The sequence below is a fragment of the Thalia democratica genome, chromosome 6 (assembly GCF_965202585.1).
Source record: "Thalia democratica chromosome 6, ktThaDemo2.hap1.1, whole genome shotgun sequence".
Lineage (NCBI taxonomy): Eukaryota > Metazoa > Chordata > Thaliacea > Salpida > Salpidae > Thalia > Thalia democratica.
The window spans coordinates 39,027,844-39,043,341 of NC_139170.1; the positions used below are offsets into that span (position 1 = coordinate 39,027,844).

Here is a 15,498-nt window from a genome sequence, read left to right on the forward strand (position 1 = left end):
TAATTTTCTAAACTTATTTACTATCTTACTGGCTTAAACATATTAACAGGAATGTAAATCTGGATATCTGAAATATCAGAATTATACACTGTAAGCCAAAAAAAAAAGGAAAGTTTAGGAATTTGAGAAACTTAGTGAAAAACTAGAAAAGGTGAAATTAAAAAAAATATATCTGGAATAACCTTTGAATTTAAATTTTTTTTAATATGATAAGTAAAATTAATAATTTAAATTTAGGTAATAACAAGTTTAATGAAATTTAGATAAAATATGCTAAGTCTATCAAAAACTATTTTTTTTTGTGTCATCTAAACACTTTTAATTTTTATTAAACACATTGAAGTAGTACTACAAAATCTTTTTAATATTTTAATTCTATTTAGACTTTTTATACCTAAATTTATTTTTAAACTAATAATTTTCCCAAAAAGTTGTTTATTCAAAAACCTGGAAATATTTTCAAATTTATTGTCTTTATTGGTGTATTTGTTAACTTAAAAAAAGGGTTGCCACAAAATCTGGAAAAACCTGGAATTTGACAATTAAAGCTGAAAATCTGGATTTTAAGGAATAAAAAAAAACCTGGAAATTAGAAAAAAAAGCTTAGAAACCAAAACCTGTAATTTTAAACAGTTTATACATGTCAATTAAACAACCTTAAATTTAAAACAGAAAATCTATCACATGATTAATCTGTTTGTCATCATCAATTTTTTTTTATGAAAAAAAAAATATAGTAGCTTTACAGTATCTTTTCAATGTTGTTATACTATTTAACACATTTTTTTCCTTAAGCTTAACTTTAGACAAAAAATAGACTCTAAAGCCTGTACATTCAAAAATCTGGAAGAAATTTTGAAAACCTGAAGAAAATTTTTCAAAATCCAGTAGCAATCCTGTAAAAATGACTTTTAAAAATAAAGTGGGGTGGAAAATTGCAACTGAACTAATTTTGAAACATTTCAATTATAATTAAATCTTTGTGCATTTTTTATTAATTTCTTTTTAAAGTGCACATTTTGTTGATCTAAATACTGGGTGGCCATTCAATCTGGTATAATCTCAAATTTTAGAATTTAGGCAAGGTAAATCCTGGGGTTTTTCATTATTTAGAAAAATATAAATTTTGAGAAATAACAATAAAAATTACATGTAAAATGATAAAGTTTTGGTTAGATAAACAAGTTAAACTGTACACAATATTTTTTTCTACTATATATAGAATTTTTTTTTCAGTTTAAATTATTTTTACCTTATCTACTTTTTAAAATAAAAGTGGTCAAAAAGACTCATACTTTCTTAAAACCCAATGAAAATTATGAAATCTTGACAAAATTACTAAAATACCACCCTGCTATAACGCTTGCCACATACTCAGGAAAGCTCACCACATTTTAAAGATTTTAGGATTTTGAAAAAGAACTAGGATTAATTGAATTATTATTTTGCAAAACTCTTGCTAATCCTAGTTTTTATACTTGATGTAAAATTAGTCTTTCTGGTTTTATTTTCTAATAAGTATCTTATGAACTGTATTTTAATAATTGAATATTATCTACTTAGTAATATGTTTTTTAAAAATTATTGAAAATTCATTTAAGTGTTTGACCCTCCCTACTTCATGTCTAATATACTAAAGCTGACAGACTAGTTTGTTGTCACTTGCTGGTTTTTTATTTCCTCAAAGGAAATTTCTATCATAATATTCAATGGCTACATTTTTAGTTGAAAAATATGAAATATTTTTTCAGTGTGAACAATAAAATAAAAATTTCACAAAATTTTTTATTTAATAAACAGCTATAAAACTTTGCTAAGACATATTTTTTTACAGATGATCAAGCAAAAGTTGTGACCGTTGTCTTTATATATAAACCTAAATTTTTATAACTTAAAATAAAAATTTTACATAGTTTGTAAAACAGTTCTAAAATGTATGATTCAAAGTTTTTTCAATGTAAACTTGACAAGCCAGTGAAAAAGCTTGTAAGTTTTATTTCTACTCGTAAGTTGTAATTTTGTAAAATAATTTTTCTTTTACATTTTTTGTAAATCTTTTTACTGAACATAAATAAATGAACAATCATGATTTAATAATAAGACATTATGTTTAAGTTTAGTTATAATGTTTTGCTTCTTTGTAAGTTAACCACACAGTACAATTACAATATGTAATCTATTCAACTGTAATGTTTGAAAAATTATAAGTAATTTAATGGTGTTACTGCTACTAATATGAACAAATTCACAATCTAAATATTTTTATTCATAAAATGCATAAAAATATTTTCTTTCATTGTAAACTACTTAAAATGTTTGTGGTTTGAAATGCATAGACTTAGTTTAGTTGTAGACTTGGCTATTAAAATAACATAATGTTTTACTTGAAATTTTCAGGCATCAAAAGTTGTTTAAGTTTTATTAAGTAACTGAACTTTTATTTTCAGCCAAAATTGCATGTCACCAAAAATAAATAATAGTTTTTATTATGTTTTATATTTTAATATCATAAAAATTTTAAAGTTATTGTTGTCAAGTTTTTTAATTTTTGTACATTATATGATAAAAATAGTTATATTGATGATTAATCGTATTTATGTATAATTAAAAACATAAGTATATACATTTTATTATAGAAGGATAAATTTTAGCTAAGTTTTTTAGAAATAATTATAAGTTTTTTTTTTAATATCTTGAAACCTATTTATTTATGTGGAACTTACACATTTACAGGGTTGTCACATACTCAGGGTACTTAGGGAAACTTAAAATATTTTAAGATTTTAGAAAATCTCAGGGTATATCAGGATGACTCAGGGCAGTTTTGATTTTATATAGAAATCTCAAGATAATTTTAAGATTTTCGAAAAATGTCAAAGCAATTTTTTTTCTAGATCTAAATGAGATTTAGTTGATCCAGTTTCAAATTGTTTTGTATACCCAATTTTGTTCAAGAACTTGGTTTTTATTGAATTTGAAAGGCTTGTTTATTTTTTTTAGCCTTGCTGCTAGCTCTTCACCATTCTTAGAAATAACTTATTTTCGTTAATTTTTATTAACTGTTTTATTAAAATTGAACTAACATTGAAGTTAATAAAAGTGCATTCAAAAAGTACTTGTAATCAAATGAATTTAGATTTAAGTTAGTGAATTAAAATGTCAAAAAAAAATTTTTTAAGTATTTTCTGTTATATATAAAGTTAAATAACAAGATTACATAAAATAATCCATGAGTTATGTTTTTTAATCTTAATTAATAAAAAAAAATTTGGTTGAATCTTTGAAAATAGTATTTCTTATAGGTTTAGTGAATATCTAATACTATAGAAGCATACATCAGAGTTGCCACTTTACCTGGAAACCTGGAAAAACCTGGAATTTGACAATTTAGGCTAAAATAACCTGGAAAAACCTGGGATTTTGATCAAAAAACCTGTAATTTTTAATAATTTTAACATTTTCAGTAGAAAAATTTTGATTTGACACAAGAAATCTATCATATAATTAAGGTTTTTTGCATCATCAAAACAATTTATTAAAAAAACACATTTAAAGTAACTTTACAGTATCTTTTCAATGTTTTTATACTATTTAACACAGTTTCTTAAATAGAAATTAACTTAAAACTAAAAATAGACCCAAAATTGTGTAATTTTTAAAACATGGAAGAAATTTGGAAAACCTGGAAAAAATTTAAAAAAAGGAGTGGCAACCCTGATACATATACAACCATCCTTTTAATTATATAAAAAAAATGAATAGGAGGTATAAAGTAGATTGTGACAGAGAAGCCATAATTTTTATTTTTAGAATTAAAAAAACCTGAGGGTGACTCAGTGCAGTTTAAGGCCACTCAAGGCAGTTTTTAGTCACTCAGAGCAGTTTTTTGACTTAAAGAGTGGCAACCCTGCATTTATTGACTTAATATTTATAATAATAATTTTGTTGCATGTCATGCATAAAATTAATTACTTAAACTTTTACTTAAACATGCAGCATAAAAGTGAAATACTAGTCATGAGATAAAAGTTCCTATGTGTTTTTTTTAACAGCATTATTCACTAATTAAGTGTGTTTGTGAAGTTTATAAGTTTTCAAAAACTTCTTTTCAAAATATTAGTTAAAAATTATAATGATTTTTAATAGTATACTTAATAGTAAAATATTTATTACCTTTTTCTTAATACATAGAGAACTCAAAATCTAGTCAACTTTGTGAAATGTTTTAGGGTTATAAAACAAAAATAAATATACTGGAATAGATTAGTTTTTATAGTATTTGTGTTGTAGACTTCAAAGTTTGCAGTGTATGTGCATAGTAGATTTGATAGTTTTGTTTAAAAGTTGCAGTTTAATTTTTTAATATTCATTCCAATTTGCGAAAAACCATCACTTATTGTTATAAAAACAAAAGTATAGTTAGTATGAATAATTTTAAATAGTTACCATTGTTTGATCATATAAAAGTTCAACTACATACAGTTTTATTAATATCTTGAATTTTTTTAATAATTTTTCACCATTATTATTTTAATTAATTTTAAACTTCAGTTTTTTAATTCATGTCATTGAAATAAAAAATACAATGTGATTCTGAAAAGCATTAAAAATAAAAAAAAGTTTTATAAAACTAGTTCACTTTTATGTTATAATCATAATTTGTTTCTTAAAATTAGTTAAAATAAACCTGACTGTTTTCATTATGAGATCTATATATTAAAAAGATATTTGACTACAAATTTACTTAAAGTTGTCAACAGTCATAAGAAATTTTTTAAAGAAAGCCTAATGAATATTAGAAACACAACAAATTTTTGAGTAAAAACTTTTTTCATCGTTTTCTGAAAGCTTAATATTTTTATAACTTGAAAATAATTTCAAAAATTTGAATAATTGTAGTTGAATTTATTATTATTGTCATTTACAGGATGGTAACTTTTTATGAAGCTTCTACAGAGTTGTACCTACTTTAGTTTTACTCAGTGACTGTGTTTATTCAAATGGTGCATTTTAATGGTTTATGGCTTAGCAAATGATATAAAAACTGATGGCAGCTTAAGGATATCAGCTTAAGAGTTTTCTTTTTAAGTGGTATCAAGTAAGTATACTATACATAAATTTTAAATTATTATACAACCTTTATATAATTACATTAGATCATAACTGTTTATATGAAGTTTAGATTTAAAATAAATTATATTCAAAATTTTAAGTTAAATAACTTGGCTTATATAAGTTATTATGGATGTATTGATTTGCTTAAAGTAAAAATAAATATTGCTAACTTTTTAAGTACTAAGTAGACAAAATATTCTTGAAGTCAAGTTAGTTATTCCAAAGATACTTTTTTCATAATTTAAGTTATTTTTTGATTTGCTGGTTCAAACAATGCAACTATCTCCACCAGTGGTTCTTTAAACTTTGCATAGTAGGTAGCTGAAGAAAAGATTCATTGGTAGTCAGCATTATATTTTAAACTAATACTAATATAATTTGATGGGTATTATTGATACATATTGTATTTCTAAAGAGTTTTCAAAATAGTTGAAAGTATCGTATGGTAGAAATGCGCTTGTTAAAAATGTCTAAAGTTATTTCTTTTCAAAAATGCACACTTTGAGAAACATTAATCAAAAGTTTTGTGCAATTAATGCAAAACCAATTAAAAAACCAAATAGAAACCATAGTAATTTAAAAAGTTATGTAAGTTCACTAAATTTAATTTCTTTTAAGCTAATGACTTTACAATATTAAAAAAAATACTTACAATATGTTAGTAAAAATATTTCTTGTTTTTAGTGAAAAATACTTTTTCAATCTTTTTTTTATAATTTATTGTGAATAAAGTTAGCTAATATAAAATTTCTAGACTAGACTGTTAGTCCTTATCAAATTAATGTCTTAACTCAAATTCAAAGTTCCTGTGGATTAATCATGCATCAAAATTTGTATATAATTTTAATGTAAAAAAATTAAGTTTGAAATTTGTATATAATTTGTTTTATTCTTGAACAAATAAGTTTTAATCTAGTTAAATTTGTATACTAAGAAACAATAAAGTTTATATGCTCAAAGTTTTTAAGTATATTTAAAGTTAAAAAATGTTATATTTTAAAAGTTTGTATTCTAAGTTTCAATGATTATTTTAGCATAAAACTGGTCTTAGTCATGTATAGAAAATACATAGCTACTGATATTAATATGAGTAATTGTGTACAAAAAAGATTTTAGGTTGTTTTTTTTTAATCTTCAACAGTTTGTTTTAATTCTCAACAAAATATACACTTATTTTCAGTAAAAAAGTTGTAGCATGGCATTTAAATATGTTTTTAAGCTAATTGTGTTAAAATGTTTAATGGTGCATAAAACTACCTAATTAGTCATAAAATTTTACAAGTTTTTATGTAAATGTTTATTTTTGAATTTGTATGAGTTTTTATCTCCTAGCTAAATTGAGTGTGTGAAGTTTTTATTGAAATTTTTCAAAGCTTCTTTTTGAATAGTGTGAATAAAAATTTTCAAACAAGTACTGTTCAGTATTTAATTTCTAAATTATAATTTTAGTTGAAATGTTAAATTACATATTAATTTTTGTGAAAGTTTTGAAAGGTCAAAACATTTGTATAAATATAGTAAATTAAAACAGTAACAGTGTTCTTTGTGTTGTAGACTTGTATTAAGTTAATTTTATAACTTTTAGGTTCTTTCTTTGCAGTTAACTCCTCATATTTAGTTTAAAATGTTCGATATATAAGTAAAATTGTTACACCAAAGTTATATGATAAATCACTTGTTACAAAAACTGTTTTATAAAACTTCTTAACCACTTATAATTAATACTCTTTTAAAACTTTCTATATGAGTTTTTTTTGCAGTTTTTGCGATTTTTATTATAAAGCTAAGTACACTTTCTACAAAATAAATAAATACATCTGATTTTTTTGCTTATTGCATACATATTTTTATTTTTCATGATATTTAAAAATTTATTAAGAACTACTGCTACAAGTTTCATACATTTATCAGTACTTAAATACTTATTTTGGTACTTAGTTGTTACTTTTAGTACAAACAACAATGATTAAGACAAATAATTTTAATCACTTCACTATATTTAAACGTTTCGAATATTATTATTTAGTTTCTGTAATTGAGTGGTAATAAATTGTATACTACTAATTTGATATTAAAGATATATTTGCATTGTGTAACAAATCTTAAACTGCTGAGGTAAGATTGCTGAATCTAAAAGCTTTATTAACTTTCTTTATAAACTCAGGTTCAGGTATAAGTTAGTTATGGTGACTGAGTTTCATTTTTTTAACTATAAATAATCTAATGTAGCTTGTCTAATTTTCAATTAACTCAAATTTTCGGAGAATTTAAAAAAAAAACTTTTCTGCAAAGCCTGCTAGTTTTATGATAAATGTGTGCACAAGTTCTTAAGTCCCTTTTTTGTGTGTAGAATAAATGGTTTAGACAAGGGTTTCCCAAAGTTGGCCAAGTGGACACCTTGGTGGCCATTACTTAAATTTAGTGGGCCATGAGCAGCAAAGGGACCACAGAGGGGCCATGAGGTAATAATTTGAAACTTACACTAGATGTTCTGTAGTTGCTGATGAAGAGCACAACAAAAAAAGGTCTTATATTATTTTTATGGTAATTTTAAAACTTTTAAAACTAGATATCTTTGAAAGTATTTATGTGGTCACAAGCCGTAAAACAGTCAGTCACAATGCCTTTATTTTAAACTTACACTAGATATTCTTGAGTTGATGATGAATAGCAAATAAAAAAAGATCTTAAGCCTTTTTAATGGTAGTTTTTTGAGAAATCTAGTGTCTTAAAAGCGACCTTTGAAAAAAATTGGGGAAACCCTGATTTAGACTTTTTATAAGAACTCAATTTGAATTTATGTTACAAACGACATGTTTTATTTACATTGTTGTGACTTAATTCATTCTTAATAAGTTTGCATTAAAAACTACTTGTATAAATGTAATTCCTTAATGTTGTTAAACAATCAACTATTATTCAAAAAAAAAAATGATACTGTACATTAGAAATTTTTAATAGTAATAATAAAAAAATCATTTGAAAATATTAAAAATCCTTTAGCTCTTCTATGATGCTTATAAAGGACTAAAAAAGGACTAAAGTATCTTCCACTGAAAAATATTTATTATTTAAGTTCACTTACTTTTTTATCTTCATTTCAATCTAGAACTCTAGAAGTTCTGTTTTCAATATCACTAGTCAAAAAATTGCAACGGGAATTTTTATTATAGGTACAGTAAAGTTAATCACAAAAAAAAAACAGTTTTTAATAACAGGTGATATATGCTTTACTAATGATTTAATATGTTGCTAACAGATTTGTGTTTATTTATTAAGTAATGTCTAACGGAGAAGGATGGAGTCGTGGTATTAATGTGAAATCGGAAGGTTCACTATCATGGCGCAACAAGAATAACGACAGGAGAAATGACAGTGGCAGCAGTGGCAATTACAACAAGCCGTACAGGTCAGGCAGCAAAGGCAATAACAATAGTAGGGGATATGACAAACCAATAAAATCTTATGGTTATGATTCCGGTAATAGATCTGCAGGCAATAACAACAGATGGGGAAATGACAAACCAATAAAATCTTATGGTTATGGCCAAGGTAATAATTATGGAGGTAATAATAGGTGGGGTTCCAATAACAACAGGAGTAACAACAGTTACAGTCAGAAAAGCTACCAAAAAGTCAGGCCGCCAACCAAGGAGGAATGGGCTCAGATGCCTGTGGTTGAAAAGAATTTCTACGTTGCTTCAGGAGTCACTGAAAACCGCAGCAGCATGGAGATCAAGAAGTTTCTCACCAACAACAGCATCACGATCAGCAACGGCAGCGAGTTAAACCCGATCCTGACGTTTTCGGAGGCGACATTCCCGGATGTTCTGCAACAGAAGCTGTTAGGTCAGGGATTCGACAAACCGACCATGATCCAGTCTCTGACTTGGCCGTACGCTCAAGCTGGTAGGGATCTGATCGGAATAGCGAAAACTGGATCGGGAAAAACCCTTGCCTTCTTGTTTCCCGCCTTAGTACATGTAACTAGCCTGATGAAGGTTCACGACAGGAGTGGGTGTAAACCCATAGCACTTGTGATGCTGCCAACTAGGGAACTAGCCCAGCAAGTTGAAACCGAAGTGACCAAGTTCGCACCGAAAGGGTTCAGGTACACTTGTGTGTACGGTGGAGCGCCGAGGTACCAACAGCAGAAAATGCTGAGGTACGGTTGCGACCTCTTGGTCGCCACTCCCGGACGTCTGATTGATTTTCTTGAGGCTGGTGATATTGACCTGACTGCTTGCAGCTATTTGGTGCTCGACGAAGCAGATAGAATGCTCGACATGGGCTTCGAGCCGCAGATCAGGCAGATACTGGAGCATATTCGTCCCGACAGGCAGACTCTCATGTGGAGCGCCACCTGGCCCCAGAAGATCCGCAAGCTGGCCAACGACTTTCTGAAGAACCCAGTTCACTTTCAGGTGGGATCAACCGAGCTCACTGCCAACCACGACATCAAGCAGAACGTGCTGGTCCTTAGCGAGTTTGAAAAGTACGACCGAACGTTGGAATTATTAGACGAAATAACCGCATCGCCTGATCACAAGACCATAATCTTCATTGAGACGAAGAAAAAGTGCCAGCGGGTTGCGGACGACCTGTGGCATGAGAACTACAACGTTGAGTGCATCCATGGCAGCAAGTCGCAGGACCAGCGCGACAAGGCCATCAAGTCTTTCAGGAGCGGGGAAACACCTATACTGATCGCCACCGACGTGGCATCCAGGGGCATAGACGTGGTCGATGTGAGGTATATTGTAAACTACGATTTTCCCAACGACATCGAGGGCTACGTGCAGCGGATAGGAAGAACGGCCAGGGCGGGGCAGAAGGGGACTTCTTACTCATACTTCACTAAGAAGGACTCAAAACTGGCCGGCGACCTGATCAGGATTATGGAGGAGGCAGGTCAGACGGTGGAGCCTAACCTGCGCCAGTACCAGAGATACTCGGGTTTCTCGGGAGGCAGGAGCTACTCTCAAGGAGGGAACAGATGGGGAGGTGGTGGATACCAGAAGAAGAGCTACGTCAGTCCATTCGACAACCAGGCGCTTGGAGGAAATGAGGAGGAAAGTGAGTTCATAATGACACCCGATGGTCCTGTGATGCGACCAAAGAAGTAACACTGCCACCACGTGATAGCTGCTTTTTTACTGTTAGTTTGAAATGATAAGTGATGTGCGTGTCTGTTATTTTTTTATAAATTAGGTGCATTCCCTTTACATGTGATTTTTGTTTCAAATTAACTTTAACTTATAAATATCAAGCTGTTAGAAAATTTTTCTGAAAAGTAAATGATGAAGGCTATTTTATTGTAAGTTATATTGCAGTTATGTATATTTTTCACTTTGCCTTAATAAATATTTAAAAATTATTTGCTTTTTGATTTATATGGATTCATTTGTAAATTATTTATTTTATTATGTTATGAATTTTTTTTTTGCCTATACTGTGTACAGGTAATATTGGTAAACGAAATATATGTTGGGCTGAATATATGATTTAAAAAAACATAAATTGTTAAGTATTTAATCTTAAATACATTTAAATTTGAATATTTATTAAACAGTAGTCTTAATTTTTAATTACAAAAATCCAAAATGTTTTCAAACAATACAATGAAATTTAACTGAAAATTTGGCCTGAACTTATTAAAAAACGAAGTGAGAGAGTTTTATTAAGTTCTGACAAAATCAGTCTTTTAAAATAAATCACACAAAGTTATGTAAAACATTTTACAAAAGTTAAGCTATTACCTACTAAATCAAATAATCGTTTTAGTTATTTATTCTGTTAAGTTCGATTTCACTGTCGTCGCTTTGGCTCACAATTTTGTCTTTAGTTTGTGTCAGACAGTCGATTTTGTGTGGAATAAAGTTGTGAATTTAAAGACACTAACTTAAGTAAAATATACAGGGTTGCCACTTTACCTTGAAAAACCTGGATTTTTTTTTTGAAAAAACGAGTGGCAACCCTGAATATACCTACAAAAACTTTAACTCTAAATCAACTCTGAGGTGTGCGACACTATTTTATTTTTAAGTGAACTGAATATAAAGGTAATAAGTGTGCTTGTGTTAATTGGACGGTTTTACAGCTTACTGAGCAACGAATAGATAACAATCTCAAGATTATGCAGTTTTAAATTGCTGGTTATTTGTTCTGTTTTATTGTTTCAAAATGTAGGCTTAATAAGAAATTTCATTTCATGAGATTATCTGTAAGAAAAAGCAAGTAAAATTTGCTTGAGTCAAAATATAGAAGCATAACTTTAATAAATAAAATTCTAAGCATATAAAAACTACTAATTGATATTTAAAGACAGGTTTTCTTTCGAAAAAGATAAATAAGCGAGTTATATTTGAAAAACTTTCGATCAAGTTATATTTGATGATATATTAAGCATACATTTAACTTCACGCTATATATCAGGTGCTAGAAAACTTGAAGATATAGGAAACAAAAAACCTGAAACTTGAAAAATAATGAGAACAACAAAAAACATTAAAACAAAAATTTCTAAAAAACCTGGAATTTAAATTGCTTTAAATTTAAAGTAACGAAATATCAGTAATATGAAATAAATCTATCATAAATGTGAAAATATTTTTGTATCATTATTTTTTTTTACATTTAAAGACTTTTTATAATGTGACTAAACTATTTTAACAATTTTTTTTACTTCAGTTTAATTTTATACTAAAAATAGATCAAAAATCTTATTTTCAAAAACTCTTGAAGAAATTTACAAAAAAAACCTTTGGCCCTTTTATATATATTCTTTATTGAACGACCGACTACGCTCCAAAAGTTTGGTCTAAGGACCTGGTGCATGAATAAACTATCCGGTTATCGGTTTATACACCAGTACAGTTTAACGTCATGTCCAGGACTGTATCATAGATTATCAAACAAGATTTTAAATATGATTATCAGATTAAGTGCGTATTAAACACTTTTTCAAACACAGAAAAACATTGATTAAAGTAGGTTTTTTTTTCTTAAAATTTTTAAACTGCATTTAAATAGTTAAAAAACTTATAAACTTTTTATTTTATTTAAAGCGAATTTAGGTAACATAAGTATTGAAGCTGATTACTTAAATTAACTGGTACAATAAGGATTAAAATTCAATAGCTGACTGAGAAAATTTAATGGTTTAAGTATTCGTATAACTAAAACAACGCTAGCCAGAAAAAAATCTTAATTCTTAGCCTTAAAGTGGGCCACTTTGTCGATGAGACTTTGAATTTGGTGAAAAAAATCACGGAGAGTAAAATGTACATTATCAACTAGTATGTTTTTTAGTTGAGATCCATAAAAATATCGAGTATTGTATTGAAAATATTGGCGAAAGTCTACTAAGCCTGCATTTTCGTCTCCCGTAGGACAAGCTCGAATTGACCGACTGATGAGTCATAACAAGGACAAAACCGGTCTCAGTCTACCGAAGGCTTGTGGTCTGATGATCGAATTGATATGATCAAAGCTTATGTTAACTTGACCATTTCATAAATGAGTCAAGTCTATCAAATTTAAACATTGAAGTTTTTCTTTGTTAAACTGCTTTTAGTTTAATGAATAATGTGCTTACTTATTCAGTTATGAGTTTGTTTTGACAATAAAAGAACACGTAAATAACTTCTGAAGAGAAATTATGAATAAGATACTCGGAGAAATCAAAGAATAAACAAATTTAAACTTTAACTATTTTTAATTTAGCTTATAAAACGTGTTTTGTCAATTTTACAGTAAAATAATGCGCATACTTCCTTTATTTAACCTGAAGAAAGTTTTTAAAACAGAATAAGACCGACAGGCACTAAACATTTGTAGACCTTAAACAAAAGCTATGCTCAGTAGTTAGTTGAATATAAGCTTGAAATATACGAGAATATAAACTTAGTTTACAAGTTCTATTGACTTATATCTTGGGTATTTTTGTATTTAGAACAAACTAGAAAACTTATTAAGAGCTATTAAAAATAAAATAAATATAATTAAATTTCAAGAAACATATTTGTTTCTAAACCAGTTCAATTACTCTCGTAATTTTCTGCGTAAAGTGAAAAGTATGTGTACACATTGGAAAACAAGTTTTAGATGGTCAAGAGTTCTTTATGCTCTTGTTAAAACTTATAATTTTTATTGGTTACCACTTCATTTAAAACAAATATTTTTTGTTCGTTTATACCATCAAAAGGTCGTTATAAGGTCTTTAAAATAATGTTTTTAATTTAGTCTAATTTTGAAATTTCGTGGTGTGTGATTGTTATCCAGCTTTTTGTAGTAAGATAGTACAGTACACTACCGCTTAAGTACGCAAATTGAACCCGACCAAAAAGTGCGTACTTAGCACGAGTAGTGCGTACTTTTTGACGATGTAGTATAATATGAAATTTAGTTGTTAGTTTTCTTTCTTATTACTAGCCACCAAATAATTAAACCAAATAAACAAGTCATTTATTTTAAATAACATTTAAAACATAATTCTAATTTGCAAATTTCTTTAATAGATTTTAAAATTATTAATTTTTCAATAAAAAGCTTCTACATAATTAATACATACATTTAATATAAAAAGTCAATGTCAGTCAATGATTTAGAAAAAAATATTAAGCTACATTTTGTTTTGTTAGAGGGAAAGTACCAACCTACTTTGTGTTTACCAAATATTTTCAAAACATCAATGTATGTACATTTAAATTAAATTATGACTTAACTATTTTGTATATGTAGGTTTTTTTAACTTTGTCATCTAGATTTATTTATTTTATAGCATTATAGCTAAAATATCATTATTCTTTTTACTTTTCTGCAACCACTACATAAGTATTTAGTTTGTTAACATTTAATAACAGGACTGTCTCAATCTCAGGCCACTTGGCCTACTCAGGATTACTCACCCTAGTTTAAAAGTTGTGAAAGTATCAGGCTAATTCAGCAGGTTGGCCATTCTACCTGGAAACATTAAACAATCTGGAAAAACTTTATAATTGAAAATTTAGGCAAATAAACTGGAATTTCTTGAAGTTCTAGTATAACATCCTTTACTTTGTCCTTCTGGATAAGTGCGTACTTAAGGCGTGATGCGTACCATAAAAAGTGCGTACTTAAGCGGTAGTATACTGTATAAGCTTATGAGAAATTTAATGTGGTTTAAAAGCACTCTAACGTTAATACTAAGTTTTTGTTCTGACTTTTCCTAACTGCTCGCAAGTTTTTCTCGATCAACTGTTCTTTTTATCTTTCTTCGACAAAATAAACCTTTAGGTTTTGACTTTTCTTATTCTTAAGCTGCTCGTAAGCAAATTTTACTTTACAACGTTTTTCGTTCAACTTCGATAAAGCTCTAGAATAATATTTCAGATAGTTAGGAAGTTATTATAGTGACGTAAATTTTAAAGTTTGGTTAAATTTAGAGTTGATCATTGCTGTAGTTTTTGTTAAACTGTTTGCATAATAAGAATATCAGCCTTATTTTTGAATATTTTAACGAAATTATTATTATTTTAGATTAAATGTAAGCAATAAACATACAAAATTAAGTTTATATATTTTTAATTCACGTAAAAATAAGTATTACGTTTGACATATACTTCTAAGCATTGCAATTTTTACAAAATATCAGTGATGTCAAGATTTTGAAAATACAAAAAAAAAAACAATAAACAAATATCATAATTTTTAAAGTACTGAATTGAAAAAATAAAGTATTCACGTTTATTACAAGAACTATTCTTAAAGAAGTATAACGTTTTAATACGAATATACCTTGATTAGCATATACACGTGATGAGCTTTTCTTATACGTTTTAATCTTATAATAGTTCTTGACTTATCATTTAAAAATTACTTTATTTAGTAATTACGTCAGCCAATTAAAACTTTAATATTTAAAAAAAATTTATCTTGTTTTCCTGACTTGTTTGTTAGATTCTTTAGTATTAAAGTTTATAACTCATCTTGACCTCATACTCTTCGTGTTATAAAAATAAAAAACAAAACAAGGGTTCCAACTTTGAATACTTAGAAATGGGTGAGCAAAAAATGAGGTATAAAATGTAAGAATTTTTATGGACTAAACTGAATATAAATGCAAAAAGAAAGTTACTTACTCATGCAAGGCAGTTTGGTCGAGGTGTTAAGACGCCGGCTACTGAGCGCGATGAATAGGTAGGTCGTAGGTTCGAATCCCGGCATTAAATGTCCGTATGTCATTATTAGATGGAAAATGACTAATATACAAATATTTTATGTCAGCCAGAGACTCTCCTGAGGCAGACTTTCATCGCCATGCTAACACCGCGATGATTCATCGTTTTATTAGTATATTTTTTTAATTTTGTTAATAAACGATGAAATTTGAAATGTAAAAAC

At 27.8% G+C, this 15,498-nt stretch overlaps 1 pseudogene; it reads left to right on the forward strand.

The window, feature by feature from the left end:
- The first annotated feature begins 8,476 nt into the window (after positions 1 to 8,476).
- Positions 8,477 to 10,330, forward strand: LOC145839058 (uncharacterized; annotated as a pseudogene).
- Positions 10,331 to 15,498: the final 5,168 nt, after the last annotated feature.